The sequence below is a fragment of the Homalodisca vitripennis genome, chromosome X (assembly GCF_021130785.1).
Source record: "Homalodisca vitripennis isolate AUS2020 chromosome X, UT_GWSS_2.1, whole genome shotgun sequence".
In the NCBI taxonomy this organism is placed as follows: domain Eukaryota; kingdom Metazoa; phylum Arthropoda; class Insecta; order Hemiptera; family Cicadellidae; genus Homalodisca; species Homalodisca vitripennis.
In genome coordinates this window covers 39996736-40007678 of record NC_060215.1, presented here as the reverse complement: position 1 = coordinate 40007678, position 10943 = coordinate 39996736, and positions in this window count along the sequence as shown.

Sequence of the window (10943 nt, the reverse complement as noted above, 5' to 3'; positions counted from 1 at the left end):
GGTGGGGGGGGGGGGGGGTGGGGGGGAACACTGTAGGAAGAGATTTTGTATGTAAAAAAGAGAAATAATAAAATATAGAAATTAAATTCAGTTAGAAAGATCTAATTTCCAGGATGCTTCACTTCTGGCTGGATTACACTTTCCAGTAAGTGCCACTTACATCTGGGCAACCCCATGGATGTCCAGTAGCTGCACATCACTAACTGCATAGGTCGAGAAAGGTGCAAGGATGTATCGGTAATTCTAGTCTACCACGGGGGTTGCAGTGGATGAAGCTCCCTTAGTGTTGCTAGTATGGTTAAGACAGTTTCCCTACCCTCTTTGACTGGAAGGGGCTGGAACTTGACTAATTAGGTACCTACAAGTACGATATAGTTCCCGCTATTCCTTTTCATGTGATCACGTGATCTCGACAGGAGGTGACCCTACCACCAACCTTTCTCTCCCTGAAAATGTATTCATACCGGAAGCAAAAGCAAACTACGTGCGATGAGGGGTTTCATCAGATTCTTGTCCTGAGTGGAACAAATGTGCCAGAAATTATCCCACATATTTCAATTACTGAGGTTCGAAATTATTATAAAAGTATACGGAAATAAACTAACTGAACTTTCAAATAATTGATAGGTAAATATTTTTGGTTATGTCCAAAAAGCGTAATCTAATGCTCTGATTTTAATAAAAAAAGATTAATGTTGGATATCAAGAATTAATTTACGCTACATTTATTTAAACTAAGACAGATAAGGATAAGGCTGTTACAAAATAGTGTATAAGTAGCAGGTTAGAACAAGTTACGACTAGGTGCAGCAAATTGAAAGTGAATATACAAAGTGAAAGGAAGAATACTCAAATGAGAATCTTAAACTGAGTCTTGAGCTTACAGATTCATAGCGACTAATAAAAAGCTTGCCACCTCATCTCTTAGAGTGGATAGTTTCAGAAAGAATACGGAAGTGGTTTCATATAATAAGTTGACTACTGTAACGGCTACGTTGCATGTAGGGAGTGGTCCTACTAGGCCAAACAAAGTAGTACGTAATATTGAAACTGAAGTGGGTTAAAAAAAAACTAACCATTCTTTAAAACACAATATCACCCAATTAATTCGAGTAGGCCCTACATCATGTATGTGGAGAAATGAAAAATACGTTAAAAGGAAGTACTGAAACAAGAAGTGAAAGATTTAAAGTAGGTGGTCATAGATTACTTGTGTGATAATATTGCATTTTTAAAGACAATTAATAATAATTTACTATGTAATTAGAATTCAAAGGATAGGTTATTAGTAATCCAGAGTCTATTTCGATAATCACGATTGCAGTATTAATCATGAATGTAAAAGTTGTGAGTAAACTCTTGGTTCCGACATAGTAAGCTACTTCACGAAATTCGAATATAAGTATATAAATATATTCAACACAGAATATCTAAATTAGACTGAAGACTGCTAATTTGCTAACTTTTAAATGTAGTGACTTGAAAGGTCTTGATGAATCGAGATTGTAGTAGATTATTTTATTTGAATAGCTACACATTTTTACATGTTAAGGGTTAGTAACTATTACGTAATTACTTTAGAATACATGTATATTATAGCAAGTACTTATTTATGATCTTTAGGACCTCAATAACTAACTTTACCCAGAATGCAGTTTTTTAGCTTTCGGTGAGTTATAGTGTGTATATAAATGTTTAAATCCAAGAGTTTTTAGTTTATTTACTATATTATTCTATCGAGTTCATATGATCTCGCTTAGCATGGCCGTACATGAACTGTTACTTGAATTGAACATTTCACTTACTTATGACTTTTTGTATATCACATTGTAGTTATATATGTTGTAGTGAACCCAAAATTATTGTATGAGATATGCATATGATCTCAGGAGGGATGAACATATAACGCCCTGTTATATTAATTCAAAGATCTTGAAGTTAAATGACCTCAGATCAATAAAAATCTTAACATTGGTCCATTCAGTTTTACATTCTGGCTTTCCAAATTATTTTCTTAAACGATTTCCAATTTGTCTCTCAAAGTGGTGTGGATAGAACTCGCTCTGGTTCGTCTGGTGCTCCGCATGCCGTTGCACAGAACTACTGTATATGACAAGTCTTTTGTAGTAACGGCATGTCGTCTGTGGAATTCCCTTCCTCGTACCATAACATCCTTAGAGAGTCGTCCTCGGTTCGTGGCGTCGTTGAGGGAGCACTATCTGGGGCAGATGGTTGGGGCGGGGTCGGCATAGGTCTCTTTCGCTGCGGTTGCACTGGCATGAGTAGTGTGTGTGCGTGAGGGTAGTGTGTTTGTAAGTTTCATTACATACAAGTATATGTTATTATTTTTGTTTGAGTATGTGTTAAAAATAAGTTTATGTACCTTTTTAATCATTATATATTTTTTAGTTTATATTCTTCAATAAAGTTGTACTTTTTGTTACTCATATTTAAAATGTTTACAGCAAAATATTTAATTTTATTATTATTAAAAAAATAAGAATATTTGTTACAGCTACTATATGAGGTTAAATGTAAGAAAGGGCCATGAGGCCCTAATTTCGCCTCAAATAAAGAAATATTTCATTTCATTTCATTTCATATCTCTGGGGTTTTTAGTGCGGTTCGCAAGGAGAACAAATACTCTGTACGTGCATCAGATCTTAAAATAACAGATTTCACAAGTAGTGTGTTTAAACGGGCAAATAATGTGCATCTAAAGCACAAAACTTTAGAAAATACCTCGAAAAAATGACTTGTTAGCAAATAAAATGTATAAAGGAATGAAGTATTTGTAAATTAAAAATGAGAGTTCCTTCACTTTTTTTAACGATGACCTGTTAGCAAATAAACGTTATGTATAAATAATTGAAGTATTTGTAAGTTTTCAAAAAATTACGATTTTTCTAAAGATTTTTGGAAAAAATTGAATCTTCCCATGCACCTAAAAAGTCCTGCTACAACATCAATGTGGCCTGGCCAGTACCTACATTGCGGGTCGCATAGTACTAGGTAGAATATTGCCTCATCAAAGAAAGAGTTGGTGTGAGCCAAATTCACACTTCCGAAGACCAAACCGTAGTACTAAAAAATTTTGATAGCTTTATTGTTTTGATAACTTCTAAAGCTAATCTGAGATTTCCACTTCAGCTTTTATCTGACGCATTTACCATTACACTCTAAAGATTTCAGTTTTATTTTTCTGTCCTATGACTCAATAAAAAAATCAATCACATCCGAATCATGCAATAATTTGAGGAAGTCAAAACCTCAGCTTAAAATCTTAAAATACAACATGAAAAGCGTATGCTATTTCAGATAATATTAAATTAGGAATTTTCTCGGTAAACATGCCACACATCTTTTTCAATTTGAAATGAGAGGAAAATGTTCTCTAGTTATTTTTCCAACTATAATTGCTTCCCTTGTGTGGAAAGGGGCGACATGTCGTTGGAGTTTAATAGTTACTTCATAATAAATGTTATTATGTGTACCTTTTTATTGGCACAGATTCATTTAACGTCTCTTCATTTCTTTTCTCGACTAGCACTTTAGTTTTAACACGAAAAATATTGTATATTTTTGACAGACCCTTAACTTACATCCCCCAATCTCCCAAGGTACAATATATTTTACAGTGCATTGATTCAATGATAAATCCTTTATAAATCATTTTCTTGGATAGTTCTATACAATTTTATTCAAAACCTAAAGTTTGTTTATTACATGTTTTCTCACGGACCTGATGGAATAGTTAGTTTTTCTGTTAATAAACTGTGTGTATACAATTTGAAATGAATTTCACACAGGAACCTGAAACAACTTTAAAAAAAGGCAGTAGGCTAATAATGAATTGACAATAATTAGTGAACATTTTACTATGCTTGTCATTATACAACACACCCTCTCAACTAAGCAAACTTCACTTGTTTTTAATTTCTTACACATAACATTGCATTTAGTTTAATAAATTATAGATCAAAAGTGTTTATAGTCTTAAATCAAAATGCAAATCTGAATATTATAACAACAAAATAGCTCTATGATCAGCGTAAAGTTGTTTTATCCAAGGAAGTTACATCGTTTACATTTGTTGTTAGTAGAAGTAATGTACACACTCGTTTGTTTCAGGATGAAATACATACATACTGACAACAGTTTTTATTTTCCTCACACTATATTAATTTCCATTATAGAAGTTAACTCCAGTTCTTTGCTCTATTTAAATGTCCTATAGCATTAGATGAAAAACTGTCAACATTGGAGTAGGCCACCTTTGAAAGTCACACCTTCGTTTTTCAAGCTTCTTCAAAACTCTTGAGTAAATACCAACATTCAACAGCTGAAAACACCTTTAAATATAGGTAAGTCCAAGTATTTTTTTGTAATTAGAGCCTGCATTTAGTCATTCACAACTTTTGTTCCATCACTAAGTCTATTTGTTGAAAATGGATGTTACGGCGTTGTTACGGCCACCTCTTCAGTTGCTGTCCAACATTTTTACAAGTTGTTAATAACCACATCACTTGTTAAATGTACTGTACATACTTGTTTGTTTCGAGATGAAATATTTGCCTCTCCATTCTCTCTTTATCTTTGTTTGACTTTACATTTGCTCTTAGAACCAGTAATTCTACTTGGCTGTAACTTTTATTTTATTTAGTCTCTTACATTTCTGGAATAGAATAGAGTATATTAAATAATGTACTTCTCTCTGGTATTAAAATTACTCTTTTAAAGGCGTAATAAAGAACCAAGGCAACCACTACCGTCATGATCCAAGATGCACAGCACAATTTCTGAACTTCAACAGACATACTTCATTGGTTGGTGCATTAATCGTAATTGACATTCTTGAAATTTGCGTTATCGATGTCAGTTGTATCCATTGAAAATTCAAATTATCCATTATGATAGCGTATTAATTTCACTTCTTGCACCTTGCCTATGAGCTCTAATCTCAGTGTGGAGTCTGGATGTGATTGGGTTTCCTAATCTGAATAGTGAAATGCCCTTAAATAACTTTTCAAGCATAAATACAGGCTATCGACAACGTTCACGCCTAATTTCTATCCCAATGTGTTGAGATAATAAGTATGTGGATAAAAGGAATGATTCATAACCCTGCTATCTGCCTATAATGGTCATTTTAAAAAAATATTTCGGAAGAATTTAGTTATTTATATACAATAAATAATAAGATAAGATTAATAATGCATAATAGTATATCAAGAATGATAATACATTTTTAATAATAATAACAATTTAAATATTAATATAACAGTATTAAGTTTCTAATGAATAAATAACAGTAAGTAATGTATGAACATGTGTGCGTGCGTGTGCGCATTCGTGTGTACGTGCGTGCGTGTATGTGTGCGTGATGTGTTTTTTGTGTGTTAGTTTGTGAATTTGTGTTAGTGTAATTCAGAGTTTATGTTTAAAGGACATCAGACTGTCGCCAAAGAGATCCACCCCAGATAGAAACTCATTTCCCAGCCGCTGGGAGTCGCTGGACTATTTCCAAGGTAGCCTGTCCTTTAATGCATCCTGAAGAAGACATCTGTAGACCTTGTAGTCCCTGGCACTCGGAAAGGTGCATTCCAGTAATTGAGAAGAGTTGATTCTACCATTGATTAAATTTAAACACAAAGGTAAAATCTGCAATGCGTCCTTTTCTTAGCCAGTGCATAAAGATTCAATTAGAACTCAAGTTGTTGAGGTGTCCCTATAAGCGTAACCACATTTGACTGCAACCAAACTCACAAATCTTCTCTGAATGCTTTCCAATCTAGAAACCTGTAGAGAATGATATTGCTTCGCATACATCCAAAAGTGGGCGTAGAAGCGTCTTGTAAAGCATCGTTGTAGCTCTTACTGAGGAACCCATTCTTAGATACTCTAGCAATCAGGCTGGACATTCCACAACCCTTCCTACAGATGTTATCAATGTGGTGCTCTGGAGACAGGGAAGACTTTCAATAATCTCCGAGATTCCTAGTTACTAGTCACATGTTTAGAGAGTGTCCATTCAATTCATAGTCAATCGAATAGTAGACTCACTTCGTGTGAAGGAGACAATTTTACCCTTAGAGACGTTTAAGTTCATTATACGTCTCACACCACTTTTCAATGTTATTTAGCGAACATTCACCATCACTATCTCCTCTGATAGTCTTTTCACATCATCCGCAAACAATGAGTATTCAGATTCAATGACTTCTCTCTACTATAGCATTTATAATAATTTTTGACTAATTTAGGATCACTCCCTAGCGCAAGTGATTCCTTGAGGTGGACCTACCGACAAAAACCTTCACTGCAACAGATTCAGAGTAGCAAACTTGACTAAAATGAAAGTCTCAAAATAGTTTATTCCCATTGATCAATGACATAATTGAAATAGGAGTCGTCAATATATAGATTAAATAAACCACTGAAATATATTTTGACTACAGAGTATTTATGCCTATAAGTAATTATCTATCCATGAAAAGAAGTTGAACAAAATACCATTTTTTCGTAAGTAGGAGAATCATGTCTCACCTTGTCGAATGTTTTACCTGAAATTGAGGAACAAGGCATCAACTTGGAATCTGTTATCACTAAAGATGGAGTACTATGTATTTTTTAAAAAAAATGAAGTAGTTTGGTCAACCGTATAACCGTACGTTGGTAAAAACGAATGCTTGCTCATGCCACAAAGAGGCCTCGAAGGCCTTCAAGTCAAGAAAGGCTTCCACTGCCTCGGACTGAGATTGAACAGCTTTAGAGTAATAATATAGAAAAGGTTAATACATCCCCGCGGAGACCAAGGCCAGGCATTCCTCCATCTGGACACTGCAACCCTTGGCAACATCAAGCCCCTCTAAACGTTTTTCCTTCACATTTTCCTCGATATAACCAATAATACCGATTACCAAGTTTATCCGGATACTCAGAAGCGTCTGTGGGTGAACTATTATAAACACCAGAGAAGAGACGATCACATATTTTGGCCATAGTGTTAAGATCAGATTACTCTTTCAGCGTCCATTATTGACTACTAGATTGGACAGATGACGATTCTCTATCAGGCTGTTTCACATGCCTCCAAATCTCTTGGGATTAGTATTTTTATGCTATGAACATGAGGAAATATATGATGCGTACAACATTCCGTATGACTTACTATCCGAAGGATTGAAACTCTTGAAAAAGCCATATATTCACTGTAACGAGGCGAGTTAAAAATTATTTAATGTAAAATGAAACGCTTTGAACGCATTGTGTTTATATACGGCACAGTATATTTTTTTGCATGAAGAGATTAAATTTCCCATCACAATCGCCAGTATCAGTACCCCCAGACACAGATTCCGTCCACAATACAATTTACCATCAGTTCCCATAACCCCTTCAATGTTCCATTTATTAAAATTGTGTATGGATGTATACGCAATTTGTTTCTCTTCTTTTGTGGCAACGGCAGGAGAGGCAACTACAGCGTCCCCAAAGCAGGATGGAATTTACCCTTCGTAGACACAAAAAGGTCAGTAATCTTTTCTACCGTATATGGAAAGGGTACCAGAAAACTGTGCCGAATCCAAACATCAACCTCAATCACTCAATACAGTAATGATTTAATTTCATGTACCATAATAGTGTTGGCAATATCATTAAAAAAAAACATGTTTTAAGCATCAAGTGTTAGCAGCATCTGTTGAGGTTAAAATCACCAGCTTATCAAAGTATAGTCCAGATAGTTTTTGGGTTTCCCATCACAACATTTTAACCGCCTACAAAAGCGTCCTCAGACCTGCACGATGGTTTTAGTGTAACTGATCACCTAGGTGGTATATAAACCCCAAAAGCCAAAAGAGAGAAAACCATTGCATCATGCCCCTCTGCTGGGATGCAACGAAACCAGACATAGTAACGATAAATAATATCTTGCAACGACAGCAACCAGAATGCCCTCCTCCTGAACTCTTTCTACTTGTATAAGTTGATATGAATCACAGACGACATACACCAACCTAGAACGCATTTGTAAAATTATTTTTGAACTCCCTCGAGTTCCAAAAACCTGTGTCTTAATTAAGTAATAACAATATCATAATAACTTAGTTTCTTAGTATTGTGAAGGAAATCATGGCAGCTTCGATCTCTAATGCCCATTGGTATGCTAGTAGTAACACTTTGAAATTAGACATACTTAACTAGTTTTTATTTGAAGATACATTCAAGCGTTGTAATTGTAGGAACTGTCCACTTTTTGTACTTAATGATAGCAAGGGTTCTGCTTACCCCGCCGCAGCTTCTGTGCTCCATGTTTTCTTTTTATTTTTCTTTTCGTCAAAGTTATCCAGTATTTTAAGTTCAAGCAGAGTTTTCGGTCACATGAAGAGGCTTTATATCCTTCAAAAGAAGGCTTGCTTCACTGGCCGAGACGGAAATAAAATGTTGTTTTAAAATCTTCAACTTATCCTTCTCCGGAAAATTACCTTCGAAGAAAAAAAATATAGGTCTTGACTCCATGACACTTCCGTCCCAACCTAGAGCACCTGATTCCATCACAATCCCATGCTCTGATCGCACTGATTTGACAATATAAACTGCTTGAAATCAGAAGTCATAGAGTCTGCATAGTGCTATAGCCATTACTAAGGCTATTGACTCAGGTGCAATCGTAAACAATAGTGTTTTTTTCTGTGGAATTTCCGGATCATATGAGTTCGCTAATCAGAACACCAACATGGTTTCATCCCTCCTTACAATCGCACACCATCCACTGACTACCCACTCCACCCGATCTAGGAGAATAAATTCTAGGATCTTATTATAACTTATTGTGTTTGAGTTTTGTATGCTACGAAGGTCCCTCCTTAATTATCTTAATATAATTCAGGTTTCTGTTTCAAGTTTTATCCACTTTAGAAGATTATTTGTTTTAACCTTAACAACCAGTGATATGAGATAATTGCTTCAGAATAAGGTTTTTAATGGTAAATTTAGACAGTCAATCTGCCCCTAGTAAAGAACCAGTTTATTTTGAAAGAGACTATAGCTAGTTTTTGGGCATATTCAGTTTTATGAACTGCACAAATATTGGCAATGATTTAAGTGATATGATATTGATATCAGGCAAGTTTCCAGGGCACTCCAAGAACAATATACTATGTTCATCATTGAATTTTGTAATTGACTTGGAAGCGTAACCAGGTGCAAGATCTTGTTGAAAAACGGGGTATTTCTCTTCATAAACAATTTATATGTTATTAAGTTTAGGAATATATAAATTAATAGAAATTATATATACATAGAAATTAAGTTTTCGCAGAATGTGATTATATTTTTCACTGTTCATCATCAAAAATATTGGTAACAACGTTTCTAAACCTTAGTACAAGAAAATAACAAAATCCTTTTTTACTAAGCGCTTTACTGTTTGTTACAAAGGTTTTGGTAACAGTTTTATTATCAGACTTCGTACTTTAGACAACTTTGTTTATTTTAATTAAAAATGAGTTTCATCGGAAAATTCTACTCCTTTTTTTCAACCTTCCAGAAGTTATACGTTTAGGTCCAAGCCAACTGTTTTTCATCATATCGGTTGTTAATATTATTTTTCTTGATCTTCTGGACTTTGTGTTAAAAGGCAAAATTTTATATTCTAACTCTGGAATCATTGATGTAATCCCCAGCTGCTATAATTATTATTTTAGTTTAAAACTATTATTTCAGGCTAAAGTTTTCCTTTTTTTTTACAATATAGCATAATCTTTAGTAAATTTTATCTTTCTTCTATAAAACTCTTTTCTTTTATGGAAAATGTACCCAATTAGTTTTTATACTTAGACATATTATTTAGAATGCCTAGTCCGATTTCACCTTACTCGGCTATTGCCTTAGCGAAGTATATTCGTTCCAAGTTATAATCAAAATTATCCAACAAGTTTCTTAAAGAAAAGAGACAATAAAAATATTGTTACTAAACAGTAAAAAATACAAAAACAACTAAAAAATATAATAAATTGAGTACAACAAATGAATAACCTACAGAAAATAAGTAAAACCACATCAGAAGGTTGACTAACACCAAAGAAACCAAATTTACCTCATTGCTGCATATGACGTATGTCAATCAGGAAATTATTGTACATCAAACATTGTACGTTGATTTTAACATACAAAGGCTTTTCCATGAACAAGAGCAATAAATATAGACTATATTTTTTTATTTACTGGAAATTCTGGATTGAAAGTAGAATTTTATTACCTCTAAAATGTTACTTTAACATTGTTAAACTTTCTGTAAATGCCACGTTACAGAATCTAAATCTTTCACATTCCTAAATATGAGAATAAAGAATTTACCTATACTCTATGGTAATCAAAAAAATTGGTTATGGCTCCGTACATTTTCTAAAATTAACGGTATTGAAGTTTATAGGGCTGATTAGTGAAAATGTGTGCACTAAGCTTCATCTTACTAGTCTTCAGCTCCTCAATACTGTGGCAGAATTAATGTTCTTAAATAATTACATGGGATTTACATGATCAGAGATTAAATTAAAAATCTACGTATACATATGTACACTCAAACTCACCTTATTTCAAGTAAGGTTTCAATATGAGTCGAGTGATTCACACTTGGACTGAAGTTCTAATTTACACACTTAATTTTTAGAAAGTACTGCTTATCGAGTGGGAGGATTGATAGAAAAATGGGCGAGTTGGAGCATCACTGTAACTGATAATAACAATATTTTACTATAGTCTTAGTTAAAGCGGATTCTTTAAACCGATAAAACTGTGGTATTGTAGAGTGAATTATGTAATCAAGTCAAGTAACATATTGTAATTCGTTTAAGTTAGCATTTAATAATAAGTTATCACACACACACACAGGGGGGAGTAAGTTCATCCCCTTCCATGAACGCTGCATAGGTATACCCTCA